Source organism: Hibiscus syriacus, unplaced genomic scaffold, assembly GCF_006381635.1.
Source record: "Hibiscus syriacus cultivar Baekdansim isolate YM2019G1 unplaced genomic scaffold, ASM638163v2 tig00110302_pilon, whole genome shotgun sequence".
NCBI lineage: Eukaryota > Viridiplantae > Streptophyta > Magnoliopsida > Malvales > Malvaceae > Hibiscus > Hibiscus syriacus.
In genome coordinates, this window is record NW_024062671.1 from 187796 (window position 1) to 204859 (window position 17064).

At 36.1% G+C, this 17064-nt stretch overlaps 2 pseudogenes; both read right to left on the bottom strand.

Moving 5' to 3' along the window:
- Positions 1 to 392: 392 nt before the first annotated feature.
- LOC120116694 lies at positions 393 to 4405 on the bottom strand (annotated as a pseudogene).
- Positions 4406 to 6328: 1923 nt separating this feature from the next.
- Positions 6329 to 14149, bottom strand: LOC120116688 (annotated as a pseudogene).
- Between the last annotated feature and the right edge of the window lie 2915 nt (positions 14150 to 17064).

Below are 17064 nucleotides of genomic sequence, written 5' to 3' on the forward strand. Positions count from 1 at the left end.
ATGAATTAGAAACCCGACCCAACCCAAAATAATGAAAAATATTATTTTTATTCAATAAAAACAATGACTTAATTGAAAAATATATATATATAGAGGGGTATTATTGTAATTATTCCTAAATATATACGGTAAAATAATATTTTTTTCGGGTCGGGTATTTTTCACCCTAAACCCGACCCAAATATCACACTTAAAAAACTCGACCCGAATATCACACTTAAAAAAACCCGACCCGACCCGAATCCGAAATTTAAAAAAAAAATCTGACCCGATCCCGAAATTTTATAAAAAAAAATCCTACTCGAATACCAAAAGATTGACGATGATAGTATGGTCAAATTTCGCATTCCCTCCTCCAAAGGATTTCAATTTCATCATGTTATGGATGTAATTTACTTTATCTCCCTTGATGGAATTAGATTCCAATTCCCCCTTTAAAAACTTGAACCAAACATAGGAAAGTGATGGAATTGAATTTCAATTCCCCCTAATTCTAAAGGATTCCAGCGAACCAAACGCCACCTTAATATAATTATAATATTTGAACAATTGGATTTCACTAATAATAAATAAAATAAAATTACAACGCACTCAAACGAGAAAAAATATGAACAATAGTAACTAAAACACGCATATATAAAATAAAAATATTAAATCCAAAGATGTAAATAAAAATTAAACATTTCCGATCCTTTAGAGAGCTCAAATTTCCCCCCATTCAATCTCTCTCCTTTGTCACATAGTTTATTGAAATTCGAACTCTGAAACATCAACCAGTCATCGATTTTACCTGGCCAACAGGTGACGATGTCCCTGAACTTCATTTCAGGGTCCACAACTGCCTGCAGGACCATGTTGTGATTCTTCTCATATTCGAGCCACACCTTACTTGCAGGGTCTGCCGAAGGCAAACACATCATAACATGTGTAGTTTCTATGCACCACAGCAGTTAGGAAGTCCTTGAATCTTTTCGAATTTGGATGTTATCTCCGTCATTTCTGCATCGGTGGAAGGCCATTGCAGGTGATGAAGACCCCTTTCTTCCATTGCCTCAACACAACGCCATGTCAACTGCGAGACTGTAGAGCGATTTAGCCCGAACGAATCACCAACTGCCACTAGTGATTCACCAGAACTTAGCCTTCTCAAAGCTACAGCTACCTGATCCTCGAAAGACAGGTTTTCCATTTGAAAATGTGAAACTTCCTGGCTTAGCCATCATGTCTTCCTTCACAAGCGAACATATGTAGCTGAAAGTTTTCCTGGAAATTCTGAAAACTGATTTGAACTTATCGAGACCTTTAGATGGTGATTGAAGGCCTGCGAAGAGAATGAGCCAATAATAAGAAAGCAGTGTTTACGGTTCCATGTATGATACATACCATGAAACATTATTTCTACTATCAGGATTAGTGAATCAATGAAAAAGTAAAACTTTTTTAGTCCCTTTTTCTAGAACAATATATAACCATAGGAATGGAAAATATTGATTAGACATGCATAACCAATTGCATTTGTAATTTTAACATTAAACAATTAAATAATGCACATAAGTTGAATAATGCAGCACCCATTGAGTCTGATTTGTGACAAGTACAGCTAGGGCTGGTAGAAACCAAGAGGTTTCAGAAAATTGATCTCCTTGATGTATGAACAGCATAACATTCTTGCTGCAAGTATGCACGGTTTTCAGCTACTAGTACCAACCCAGAAGCTATGATTAAACAAGATTAATACATTCTGCTATTAGTTATCATTGTAAAGACAATTCAGATGGACCCGAGAAAAGAAGGCTCGTGGAAAAAGGGCAATAAACATGCTGAATTTGATTTGAAAACTCTTTTAAATAGGTTAGAGAATAACACGTTAGCTTAATTTGCAATCAAAGAATACTTTTATTTTGACCTGCCTCAAGCCCTTAACTATTTTATCCAATGTTTTCTTTCTTAAACTCTCCTAATTGACAAACCCTATAGTTTCTTAAGTGATACTAGTCAATATAATCTATGGGATTGTAAACTGTAGCTACAAGCAATCAAAAGATATCATCCTGCATATAGCTTGAAGATGGGAGAAAAATTAAATTCCAACCTATCAAACATACTGATAACAGAAACATAAGGTTGTCAGGTATTCTTTTAACATATTCTAAGTGATTATCAGTCATTTTCTTTACATATTCGAAGTAACTAACACTGATGTGCCCTTGAATGATGCATTGAATTTCAATGTGATGCAAGAAGAATCACAAGATATTAAGCAACTAAATACAAGATAAACCAAGCAATAGAAGTTAGCAGCAAGAAAACAGTCAAAGAAAGCAAGGGAAACAGATACAAGGATGAAGAGGAATAAGAATAATAAGAATGTAGCATTCTGACAATGGACTGCAAATTAATGATCTAACCTAATGGCTATGGGAAATCATCCTATTTCTTAAAACCAAAAGATAAATGATGCAAGCACCAAGGATATCCACCCATAATAAATTTCATTGGTAACATTTTACTTAAAATAATTCAATATAATGAATGCCAAAATCATAGGCTCACAGCAGCAGTATTTCCTGCCTCTGACAGATATTTCAAGGTCGTCATAACTTTGAATACTAGCAATTTCTTATCAAGAAGCGATATATTTATCAGAACTGTTAAGCATTAATTGAGACCAGCTGAAACCATTGTTTTGGTGGATAACTTGTTTCATCTTATCAAAAACATTTCATGTTCATGAGATTATGACTCCAGCTTTCCTTTCTCTGTATCATTTTCAATCAAAACAAATAACGACCATATAAATAAGAATTACATGCATGTGAAAGATAATGTGTTCAAGGAAACAGAAACACCATTCATTTTGTCGAGGGCATGTTTCTGGAAGAACAGGAACAATATTCAAAAGACCTACAGACAAAGTAATGAACATAAACCGAACGAAAAAAAAGTCTTTAAGATCAAGGATGAAGAATTAGATAAATCAATAAAAGTACCAGGAAGAAGATTGAGAAAAGTCATTTGTGTCACCTACATTGGCTAATACTCTCAACTTACAAATGTACAGTCAAATTATCTACAATCACTTCCACAGACAATAGAAGTTATCTAGAACAAAGCAACAACAAGGCCTTTCTATTTACAACTACATCTCTCACTAGCAGAGTCCCCCATTAATTTTACACATAAACCTTTGCTCAAAGTAAATCCAATCACTACAAATGTAAGATTAGAATCAGTTTTTCAACTGCATTAGCTATCTATTAACAACTAAAGCAATCTGAGGTTCAAATGATTATCATATTCAATAATGAAAAGGCCGGAGTAAAAACCAACAACGGCATCGTATAAACATATTATTTCCTTGAAGTCTACCTAGTGTCACAATTTCCAATTTTCAATGTATCCTAATATTAAGAAAAAGGAGTATATTATCCTCTTCCCCCATTCAATAACATGAAGAAAAAGAGTGTTAGGTTAACAGAACGACTTAAAAGTCAGATTAGGGATCCTGCAATACAAGGTCCCAAATGCATTTTCTCTATGTATGCATATCTAACTCGAACATGATATGAATTGTAAAACCAGTCAAATTTTCCAAACCTGGAACCCAGGCATGAACTGAAAATCTATCAAATGTTAAGTTTAAATAGTTGCAGTGCCATGAATTGTCAGCTAAAGCAAATTCCAATACACCACGACGAAAAGAGAAGAGTTCAAAACGAAGTTAATAACAATGGAACAAATGTTCCAGAATCTGATATAGTAAAACTGTTGAAGAAAACTTACCATTCATTCTCCTGGAAAGGCCCCCCCACCAATCAACAGACCCTTCCATCTCTGAAGAGGCAGAATCATTTTCGTCAGGTTTCTTCTCCATCTTTCTTTTCTTCTTTGACCCTCTTACAGGACCCATCAGCTCAGAAAAGGAACCCAATTGAATCCAAAAACAAAACCCACTAACTCCAACAAAACAAGAATTACAATAACTATGTTAGAATTCATCAAAAAAGTGCAAAACCCACGAATCACAACACCATAACATATATCATAAACCATGAGAGAAACAGAAATAATAGGATCATGAAAGGCACAGTGACAAGTAATAAGCAAATAACTATAGAAGAAAGACACCGAGCAGCCTTTTGCTCAATGGTGACTTCGATGAAATAAGAGGAAAAGAAACGAGAAGGTAGACAGTTTTCCATGTGTTACCTGATGAGAAAATCCAAAAGGAAGTAAAGAACTTTGAAAGTGGTTTTGTTCTAAGACAATGTGCCAACACAAACAAACGAAATGGATATTCGAATAGAGACAACCTTCTCTTCTTTATAAAACCTACAAAAGGATGTTCAGATTTTCCCTGGGAAGAAAAGAGAGGGCTTTGTGCACAGCTTTTGGAGAGATTCTCTAAAAAAATTAATTATATATGTAAATTATAACATGACTCGGTCTACTAAGTATATGGGACGGTAAATGAATTCGAAGGCCAATTTGCTATTAAATGACTAAAACGCCACCTGATCTAAAGGTTGATGAAGTGGTAAACGAGGTGAAATTCAGTCATACATGGTTAGAATCCGAAGGTAGTTTTCGTGGTTAGTTTGGTCATTATGTATATGCTTTAACAAAACAAATTTTATTTGACACGCAATGATACAAAGTTTATTTGCTTACTACTACCAATCATCTAAATCTAACTGCTAAATTAAAAGCTTTATATGGTCGAAATAAAAAATTAAATTATAAAATTTTAGAATCAAAGTTATATTTATTTACTAATTAATTGTATATATAGTTTTGGAATTGAATGTGATTTCTTTTCTATTAAAAAGTAAAATTTTATAAATTAAACAAATTTAAATGCTAAAGTATTTGTGGAAGGTTATAGCTTATATTAATTCTAAGATTTAATAATGCTCTCTTTCTCGCTTATTTTTTGTTAATTGATAAATAAAGATATTAATCTTATTGTTAATCGTCGTTGTCGTTTTTTTATTTTTGATTTTTAAATATTTTTTATGACATTTTTTCTTTACTATTTGATATGTTTTTAGTTTGTTGTTTGATTGTTATTTTTTATTATTTTTAAAAGTTTAGATTTGATATCGTTTTGATTGATCAAGATGACGCTTATTTATTATCATGCTATATGCGTTACTTTGAACCCTCGGATTAGATTTAGATAAGCGATTTACGTTCATGGATGACTTTCTCATGTCGTTCTACTTTAATTTGCGATATCTGGTAATCTTTTAGTAATTTGATTCCTTTTACCGATTCATTTACTGATACGGGTAGATTTATTCGTATCTATTTTTTGTTCGAGTTTTTTGATTAAATTTTTTTTTTTTTTTCTTGCACGACTCTTGTGTAATCTTAAGCTACTAATTTCTTGTGTCGATAATTATAGAAAATATTCTAATTATATATTTAATTTATGATTATAATTATAAATCTTTATCATAATTATAAACATTTTATTTTTTTAATAAAATTAACAAATTCTATAAAGAAGAATAATGTTTCTCTTTTGCTTGGAAAGCAGTCAGATTTTGTGCAGAATATACCGAATTGAAGAAAAGTTTTATAATTTCAGTCTGTGTTGCTGGTCACGTCAAAATGCCTTGCCTTTCCAGGGATTCCATAATGCAAGTACAGTTTGGGTTAAGGACTTGGCACATTGGTAAAAAATATCGTACTGCTTCACTAAGTCTGTTGATTTGAGACTTCGGCCCAACAATTCAACTTGGGTTTTTAAATGTTTAGCTAGCAATGACTTGTTGCTAAATTGATATTACGCCTCCACTCTAGATTACACATTGAGTGGAGCTTAAGTTGTTAAAATCAAATATTCTAATGATTGATTGATTTTAATATTTTATGTAATTACTTTTTTGTTTTTAATTATATTAAAATCCTCAGTTCAATCTCGATGTTGCATAAATAATAAAGTCAAGCATGAGAAAATAAATGAGTTTCATCAAATCTTATTGAATATTACTTTTTTTAATTTCAAATTGAGCTCCTATTTTAAAAGCCACCGTTAAGTTCTTGAACCTTAATATATTCACCTCCGTTACACGACACCCTAGCAAACAAAAGTGAACATCTAATAGTAAACTATTCCAGTTTTTGGGTGAAAATTTGCAAAGCAAATGTAGCAACAATGGCATCAAAGCCCAAAGCAGACGATAACAATTAACATCTAGGATGGAATCCCATTTCAAGATCAAACTAAATTAGAGTGAAAAAGGGCCCGAAACTACTAGAGGTTAAAAATGCTAATGCACCGAAATTAAGACAAAAAATGAACCCACTTAGCCACTCCCACTGAAAAACCAAAGCTCCAAATTGAAAGTGGACAAAATTTACAGCCTTTAACAAAAGGCATTTCCAAGATTCCCCAATCTCCCAACCCTACGGTTCCTCTTACTTCGAGGGCTCACTCTGCCGATGCTTGCAACACGTTTGCCGCAAAGATTGCGCTTGTCATTCGGTTCTCATTGTTTGTTACGAACCTATACAATTCACATAACTAATTTACCAAGAACTAATTTTGATCTACACATTTTCTCTTCTGCTTCCTGCTTGATTATAATTTCCACTTTCACCCATGTTGTCTTCTCTCTTTGATTATGAAGTTTTAGGCTTCCTCTGTATTCACTTTGCACGCACTCCATCGATCTCATTTCCGTCCAACTGCAACTGCAACTGCGAGCTCCTGGTGATTACAAAGTTCCCAAATTAATCCAATTAAAAAAAACAATAAGCAAAACCAAATCTTCAGCACATCAAACATCTAATAAAAATTTGAGAGGGATGGTTGCTTATCTAATAAGCTTGAAAATGTTAACAGAAATTGTGCTTTTCGCTTGGTCCCTGCTTCAAGCCTAGTACTATAACAGCAAAACCCAACAGCAAGTTTTGAATTCCAGGAATTTGAATACGGATCATTAATGCCAACGGCTACCATAAATCAAGAGGCCGAGATACATGAAACCTTAGTTATATTTGTGCAACAAAAGCTGGCCTTCTGGGTTAACCCGTACGAATCTTGACAATACTATAAAATTTGTTGAGATTTAAAATGCTGGTAAGATAATATTAATTTACTTAATTATTCATCAAATTTAAGATTCTGCGCATTAATCAAACAAAACTCAATGGGTAATTCATAATTTACCTATCAGCATTGTAAGAAGAGGATCTCTTCAAGTTAGGGATCTGCTCTTTCTGGGTCTCAATCAAGCTCCCACTAAAATATTCTTTATCTTCCAATGTTACTCTTGAGAAACTCCCAAGTTCTCTCTCGATCCCTGCTTCTTTTCCCACCTGGCTACAATTCCCTGCTCCACGTGGTAGTCTCGATTTATAGTGTCCAATCAACGAGAACCCATGATCCTCCTTCTCTGAGCTGGCTCCACAATCCTTAAACGAAATCGAACCGCATGAAACCAACTGCATCAAGACGGACGATGCCCTAATCCTACCACTTGGGCAACTTTCAGCCGTACAATTCGAGCTCTCATCGTTCCCACCACCGTTGTCCAATCTCAACCGTCCATCGGCTTTCATTAAGGTTTCCAATGTCTCGGGACTTGAATCCGACGGTGGAGGTGAAATCTCTTCCCTACTCAGCTCCGTAGTATGATCCTGCTCAAATTCCTGACTTTGACTTTCAGTACTTTGCATCTCTTCGATTTCCGATTCCTTAAGCACCTGTTTTCTTCTTCTCCTCTTATCATCATTCTGAGTAGACGCATAAGCAGCAGCGAGTCTTCGGGCTGACTCGGAGCTCGACTCAGCCTTATAAACTTTGTACTCACGGAGATCGATGGAACTCCAAGACTGATTTCTCCGCCGTCTTGTTGATGGAAACTCACGCCCATTCTCTGACTTTTGAGACTCTGAAGGTTTCGGTAATCGAAAAGACGACGACGTTATGTCGTGTGCTTGAGAGTTGATACTATGGTCGACAATCTCCGATCCTTTGAGAATGTATTCTTCGCCGTGAGATGGGTTAATGAAATCGTTTTCTGCTAAGTCGTGCCAAACAAAACCGTTTTTTTAACTCCTGAGGTTCAACAATCGAAACTGAAGTATTAGTATCTGTCAATGAAGGGTGATGGTATTCTGATCAAAAGGTCGAGAATGAGTAAAAGTATTACCGTTTGGAGGACCAAGAGTAAAGACTAGCCATGCCTTTGCCTCGGAGAAGATTTATGCGGTTGATTACATCTGAGAAGATAGAAACATAGATTTTTTAAGCCAAATTGTATTAGAATAATAAAATTGTAATCCAAGAGTTCCGCTGAATTTAGGCGGTTGATTACATCTGAGAAGATAGAAACATAGATTTTTTAAACCAATACTTTTCTCACCATCCAAACAAAAGAATAATAAATGAAAGCTTTTATTGAATGAACAAAGTATTGAAACAACTAAGTATTGAATGAACAAAGTGGAAACAATATGCATTTCTTCATAATAGGAAAAGCTCACTGCCTTTATACACAAAGATAAGGAATCTAAAAGACGTTAGAGATGAGAGAGAGAGTTTGTTAGCTCTAACAGCTCTAACCAACTCACACTCTTCACACATGCACACATGCACATGTATGAAGTACATGCATACATCATACACTAACATTCCCCTTACTAATCCAATCTTTACTTTGCTTCCCTTACTGCATAGACACTAACATTTCCCATATTGCTTCAAACTTCATGCTTTAAAACTCCACATTGTAGCTGAACAATCAACAGTTTCTGTCTATGTTTCATAAACAACGGTGCTGACAGTGGTTTAGTTAAAATGTCAGCAACCTGTTCATATGCAGGAACCTCAAGAACCTGTAGTTTCCCTGCTGCAATCATTTCGCGAACAAAGAAAAGATCAAGTTCTACATGTTTGAATTTTGAGTGTAAAACCGGATTGACACAAACAGCAACAACACTTGAGTTGTCACACCATAACTTAGGTTTCCCATGAGGAACAATATGCAGTTCACTCAACAAGGATTCAAGCCATATCATTTCAGCAGCTGCATATGCAACACTTCTATATTCTGCTTCAGCTGTTGAACGAGCTACAACTTGTTGTTTCCTTGAACTCCATGCAACTAGATTTCCTCCAAAGTAAATACAGTACCCAGATGTAGATCGTCTATCATCAACATCTGCTCCCCAACTCGCATCAGCAAAGCCTGTCAAAGACAATCTAGAAGAGGCCAAGAAATGCAAACCAAAATCAATTGTCCCTTGTAAATAACGTAAGATGCGTTTTACTGCTTGAAAATGAGTTGCAAGAGGAGCTTGCATGAATTGACACACACGATTAACAGCAAATGCAATGTCTGGACGAGTGATCACAACATATTGTAATGCTCCCACAATGCTGCGATATTGAGAAACATTCTCAACAGGATTTCCATCAGTGGCAGAAAGTTTACAATTGGTAACCATAGGTGTAGGAAGACCATTCGCATTTTGAAAACCATTGCGACTTAGTAGCTCATTTATATATTTCTGCTGACTCAAAACAACAACACCAGAATCATAACCGACTTCAATGCCTAAGAAAAATTTGAGAGAACCCAGATCTTTTAAGGCAAATCTTTCATGCAGTTTGTCAATAACCACCTGCACCTCACTTGTTTTATCACCCGTGAGTATTATATCATCAACGTAGACAAGTAGATAAATCAAACAATCTTCCTTCTTTCTAACAAAAAGAGAAGAATCTGATTTTGATACCACAAAACCTTCAGTTTCGAGATAGCTCCTCAGACTATCAAACCAAGCACGCGGTGCTTGTTTTAATCCATAAATGGCCTTATGTAATTTGCAAACCAATTGATTACCACCAAACTCAAAACCTGGAGGCTGAGTCATATAAACTTCTTCTTCAAGCACACCATTTAGGAAAGCATTATTAATGTCTACCTGTCTAAGTTGCCATCCTTTCGATAATGCCAAAGTCAGAATAACTCGAACCGTTACTGGTTTAACAACCGGACTAAACACCTCATGAAAATCAACACCTGGCTGCTGAAGAAAACCTTTTGCCACTAATCTTGCCTTATAGCGAGCAATTGAACCATCTGCATTTTTCTTTATTTTGAACAGCCATTTACAAGTTACTGCTGTTCGATCAGGCGGCAGTGACACGAGGGACCAAGTTTTATTTCTCATCAAAGCTTCATACTCCTCCTGAACAGCAGCTTTCCAATGCGGACTAGTTAAAGCTTGCTTGATGTTATGTGGTTCTTCATTAGTCCAAGCTATAGCTTGAAAAATTTTAGGCTTCGAAATCCCACTCTTACTCCTTGTTTGCATTGGATGAACGTTTAAATTGGAGTCGCATTCAACTGCAGCAGCTGGTTGACTAGGAATATTAGTAGGAACAGCAGTAGAGCTTGACACAGATTGTGTAATACCTATACTATTTCCTTCACGAGAACTACCAGCTCCTTCCTCATTGTGCACACTAGTCGTAGGTGATACATCATTTCCAGCCAGACTATAATCACCACATCCTTGCTGAGTTCGAACTTGTGGTGCAAAAACAAGTGGCAGCTCCCTCGTTAAAACGTGCGAATCTGCCCGATCATGACTCTTTAACCTGCAAGCTTCATACGGAAATTTTCCCTCATCAAAAATAACATGTCTAGAAATAAACATTCTCCCATCATCATCTAGACAACGATACCCCTTGTGAGATGGACTGTACCCCAGAAAAATACATTGCTTAGATCGATACTCAAGTTTATGGTGATTAAATGGTCGTATCAATGGAAAACATGCACAACCAAACACCCTTAACATTGAATAATCAATAGGTTGTTGATGTAAGGCTTCAAAAGGTGACTTTCCATGTAATACTCCTGTAGGTAATCGATTAATTAGGAACACAGCTGAGGTAAAAGCATAACTCCAGAATTTCAAAGGCAAAGAAGCTTGAGATAGTAATGCCAACCCCATTTCAACAATATGACGATGCTTTCGTTCAGCTTTTCCATTTTGCTCAGATGTACTTGGACAAGAGATTCGATGCTGAACTCCATTAGCTAAAAACCATCCTTTCAACGCCTGATACTCTCCACCACCATCACTCTGTAATATCTTAATCTTGACACCAAACTGAACCTCAACAAGTTTATAAAAATTGAGGAAACATTCCATAACTTCTGACTTTCGCTTAATCAAATAGAGCCATGTAAATCTGCTGTAAACATCAATAAAAGATACATAATAGGCAAAACCATCACTTGAAATAATAGGGGCTGGTCCCCAAACATCAGAGACAACTAATTGGAAAGGAGCAGTGTACTCAGTAATTGAGGTCGAAAAAGGGAGCTTGTGAGCTTTACTTTGTAAACAGGCATTACAAACAGAAGATAAAGAGCTTTCATTGACAGCAATATTACATGATTTCATTGCTGTTTTAACCACACTAAGAGTTGCATGCCCTAATCTTTTGTGCCATAGGTCTAATAGGCCACATGACTTGGAGACATTATTTAATTGCATGTGCTTTATATTAGGTGACAGGAGCTGATATAATCCATCATCCGTGAGCTTCCCTGTCAGTAACACGGTTTGCGTCCGAGCATCCTTCACGAAACATTCAAAAGGATGAAATTCAATAAAGACGTTATTATCCCGAGTAAGCTGAGAAACAGATAATAAGTTTTTCTGAATATCAGGCACATGCAAGACATTTTGCAAAACTAATGGCTTCATTTTAGAAGGCAAACAACTTTGACCAACATGAGAAATTTTAACTCCTTCTCTGTTCCCCATATGAAGACAATGATTACTTGTATAAGCCATACTAGTATTAAGAAGAGACACATCATTAGCAACATGATGTGTTGCCCCCGTATCAGGATACCATACTGGATCAATATTACCAGTGGACATAGTTGGCCGAGGTGTGTGAGAAGTAGAAACAAATGCAGCTGATGGATTCACAAATCCTTGGGAATTTTTAACCGAATCTAGCCCACCATAAACTTGCATTGGAGGGTACCATGGAACCCCTGGACAAAAAGATCCTGAACTAGGCATCATGAAATGCGGATTAGAATAAAAGAATCCATGAGGAGAAGGAAAAGATGCACCCGTTGCATGAGTAAATGCTTGAGCATTCGAAGAAAACTGCTGTTTATTTCTAGAATTTTGTGATGACCTCCACTCTTCACTGCTTCGAGCATCAGTGGAGACACCAGTAAAGTTTCTATCAAAGCGATGATAGCATTTTTGCACTGTATGGCCAAATTTACCACAAAGCTGACATTTAGGACGATTCGAATTATCAAACCGTCCTCGACCACGCCCACGATAAGTATCCCCCGGTTGTCCTCGCGTAACATCATCTTGCTTGGTAGTGACAGTAACCTCAGTAGATCCAAAATCACGTTCCTTAGTATCAATAGATCTAGAGACCAGGTTAGCTGAAATTCCTTCAGTGAGAAAAGCCTTATGTCGCGTCTCACAATCAAGTAGCATTTCAGTGAGCACATCTAACGACAAACTATCACGAGAAGCAATAGCAATAACATATTCAAATTCCATGGACAGACCAGCAAGAATGACACTGACCTGCTCATGTTCAGTAATTGGACTACCTGCAGCACATAACAAATCACAAATGGACTTGACTTTGGCAAGAAACTCACTCACTGTCTGGCCAGCTTTGCGCTGAGAGTGAAGACTATGTCGAAGGGATGATATCTTGGCACTAGATCTAGCACCAAATAATCGAGCAATAGTGGTCCAAATAGCATAAGCAGAAGTAAGTCCAGTAAGATGAGGTAATATTTCAGTACTAACCGTAGTGAGCAACCACGATGCTAACAGCTTATCTTGCTGCTGATAGAGATTAACTGTCGAAGTATCCGCAGCATGACCTGATTCCGTTGTTGTAACAGCCACAGGAGGCTCTCCATCATCCGAAATAAAACGAAGCAAACCATATCCATCAATAATAAGAGATACCTGATGTTTCCATAGTAAATAGGTACCCTCAGAAAGTTTAACCACATCATGTTTGGGTATGTGCTGCACGGAGGAGATCTCCATTATACACAACTACACGCAGTAGTAGACTAACGACGCTGAAGCTCCCAACCCTTGGCGACTGATACCATGTTAGAGTATTGAAACAACTAAGTATTGAATGAACAAAGTGGAAACAATATGCATTTCTTCATAATAGGAAAACTCACTCATTAAAGTAAACACTCACTGCCTTTATACACAAAGATAAGGAATCTAAAAGACGTTAGAGATGAGAGAGAGAGTTTGTTAGCTCTAACAGCTCTAACCAACTCACACTCTTCACACATGCACACATGCACATGTATGAAGTACATGCATACATCATACACTAACATTCTCCTTACTAATCCAATCTTTACTCTGCTTCCCTTACTGCATAGACACTAACATTTCTCACCATCCAAACAAAAGAATAATAAATGAAAGCTTTTGAAAATTTAAACTTATTATTTTCCTTTTTCTTTCCCCGTGAAAATATCACTTTTTATTTTATTTTTTAGAGCTTTTTCCTTCACGAGAAACCAGAAAGTTCGCTTTTTGTCAGTAGCAGCAGCTAGGTATAACCAATTGGCAAAAAGCATTTCTTGGAACGTGAGATTAAATTCAAAATTTTTGAACTCCTCATAGTTTCCTAAGAAACCAAACAAAAGAGACGGGAAACGAAGAAGATTAGAAAAAACAAAAACAAAAAGTTCCTGTTGTTTCTTCATAAGACAAAACCCAGAAAGAAAAGCGCAATTGTGAGTTTTTAGTTGTTTTACCTTTGAGATAAAGTCCATCGTTAGAAGAGAGAGGAACTTCCATAAAATGAGGTTGTTCAAGCTGACCATTTCTAGACAAATAATAAACAACAGCAACTTTTCTTACAGCAATGGAAGACTTATTGCGAGGCTTGGGTTCAATCCAGACTTTGTTTCTTTCTGGGCTTATTTTTCTGTCATTCTACTTCCTTGAAACAATCCCCCCGAACTCTGTCATTTTCCCTCTAGAACTGACCGCCATTGCACTTTCTTCTTCTCCTTCCTTTTTCTATCTGAAAAAAAACGGAAACAACAAAAGAAAGAGAAGAAGACATTATAATGGGGAGGAAGCTCGGGGGGAGGGGGGGAGAAAGCGACTTTACGTCTTTACCTGGTGGAGAAGGGCATAAGTGAAGAAATAAGAAATGGGTAGGTTTGGATTTTATACGAAACGGAAGAGAGGGTGTGAAATGGAGGAGAGTTTCAAAACCGGATGCCGCAGACAACAGCCACCAAACAAATTAGGTTTTGTTTCAGTTCCTGAATGCATTGACAGTTAAATTCCTAGTTTATTTTATCTCGTACTATCAAGATTTAAAATTGCAAAGTCAAACGGTGTCGTTCTGTCACACTTTTTCTTAACAAACAATAACGTGCAATTAAGCCTATTCGGGGTGGATTATTGTTATTACTATATTTACGAGAAGTGGATAGTTGCTCCCAAATTGAATACAAATTTTAATTTGATTTTAGATAAATGATATCTGTTAAGTTGAATAGGCATGGTAGTAGTTACATATGTTGATATAAATTTAAGATAGTAATGGATAGTTAATTATAATTTATTTCTTTTGATTAAGGTAAATATATATAGGTGATCTTAATAATATTTAAATATGTGTTCAGCTAATTAAGTTATTTCAGTGATTAAAGAAATATTTGTTATTACTAAAAGTTCCAGGTTTAAGCACAAAAAACTATAATAGGTTTTAGACCCATCAGAAGCATTTCTCTTTCATATTTAATACTAGCTCTAATAGGGTTGAGTAAATCTATTAAGTGGCCTTAATGATAAAAGTAAGTGTTGTTATTCCTAGAGATTTTAGGTTTTAATAGCTCTATCATGTAGGTCTATGAGGTAAGTGTTTGTACATTGTATTCTTATAGAGAAAATTAATGTCTAAATCTTAGAAATGATAAATCATTTTGAATTTATTAACTTCTAGTATAAAGTTTTGAACAAATTTCGGGTACTTCCTTTTTTTTTCATATTTAGTACTCTTTATTCAAACTTCGGAGAATATCATAGAAAGTGTTTCCCAGTAGAAGTTGCTTGTAACAGTGAAAAGGAGTGCAGTATCCCTAAACGTATTGAAGCAGAGGACCAAGTCTTTACCCCATTGGGGGACTGACCACCTCCACGACTGATAATTCAATACTTTCCAAGAAATATTCAAAACAGTTTGAATAAAATCATAATCATTTACCATTAGAAACAAATAAGAAAGAAACATGAGTTGACTTATCATTGCCTAAGGGAGCCCCACACCGAATAACCCAACTCTTTTGAGTCTACTCTAAATTCTAAAAATAAGAAAGCAAATCATGGTCCTATCTCCCGTCTTTGATTTGTTTTTAGTAATTTTAAAGAACAGGGTTAAGTGGACCCCAAATCCACGTGGCCAATCGAATCATGCCAGAATAGAGGATGCTTTATCTGGTGGGTCAGAATGATCCAACGGTTGTGAATCAAGATGGGAAGGCGACAGTTTCATACGGTGCTATGCGATCTGCAAATAGATGCGGCCAAATCTCTTTGGTGATCTTAAGGAGATGGGATCCGATGACGGTGGAAGTTTTGGGTAAAACATGTTCAAATTATTTGCGTAATATTAAGTCGCAGCGGGAAACTTTGTCAGAAGTCCAAATAATCGGCATAAATGTCCAAAGTTTGAAACATGTTCCCATGCAGAGGCACGTTGAACTTTTTTGACGTTTTGATTAATAAATATAGACAAGCAACTGAGTCATGTGAGGAGTCGGTTGCTCCAAACTTTTGCCAGACTGATGTGGACTACTCCCTATTCCATTGTCTGGACTCCGACCGTAACGTTCTTTAACAAAAATATTTTAGGTTTAAATACAGCGGTCAAATAGACGTTATATTTGATTTTTTTTAATTTAAATTTTATTAGTTTGAATTTAGATTAAAATAATTGTAAAATCATGTGAGGAGTAAATTTAGTTTTATCTTTTTTAATATATATATATATAATACAATTATTTTAATGATGGATGTACCATCAAAGGCACCACCTGCCAAGATGTAGGCACCCACAATGAAAACAACTGCAATGGGTGCGATGATCCCTGTTGAATGTAGCAGCATTGAATGACAGTTATAACGGTACATATGCCAAGAGTTGTTGCTAAACTGTTGCATTAGGCGGTTAAGATGGTGAGAAGTTGTCAGGGTTGTTAATCTGTTAAGTAGCTGCTTAAGCAAGCAAGCTACATGATCTTTTTACATTTTAGAGTGCTATATATAGAGCACTAATATTTCTTTGTAAGCAATATGAGTTTTCATCAATTGAATAATAATTCCTTTAAGTTTTATTTCAAGTTTTCTTAAGATGACATCATTCGCTGAAGGTTCTGGCTCCTAGTTTCTGTCTACGGTGATGGTTCTTGATAGTCTGAATCTCTCCTCAGCCTCTGGAGGTAGTTCGATGGTGTGATATGACATGTTCACTAACAAGAAGGTGAACGTTGTCTTGGTCGAGATGAATTTCTTGCTTTGAAAGCAGCATGTGATGTTCACGGTTCGCATTCATCGTCTGAAGAGACTGTTGATTGGTTTGATGCCAGCGCCACCAAAAACCATTTTTGATCAAATTGGTGAGGTTGTTTTTAATGAGGCGTTTAAGGATTTTATGGCGCAAGACAGTGCACTTGCATCATGGTTGTTGTCTACCATCAATCCTAAATTATTACCTCAGTTTGTTGGTGTCGAGACGGCGATTGCAGTGTGGAGTAAGGTGATCCAATTATTTGCCAATTGTTTAACCACGACGGTGATGAATAAGCTATATAAGCTTTAATCTCTTAAAAAAAATGAGATGATAGCACGCGTGTCTATCTCACTCGTGTTAAGAAAATGTACGATGCGCTTGAGTCATGTGGAAGTCCTGTTACTCCGGTTGAACAAATTGTGAGTGTATTAAAAGGATTACCTCGCGAATATCAGCCGTTTATGGCAGTT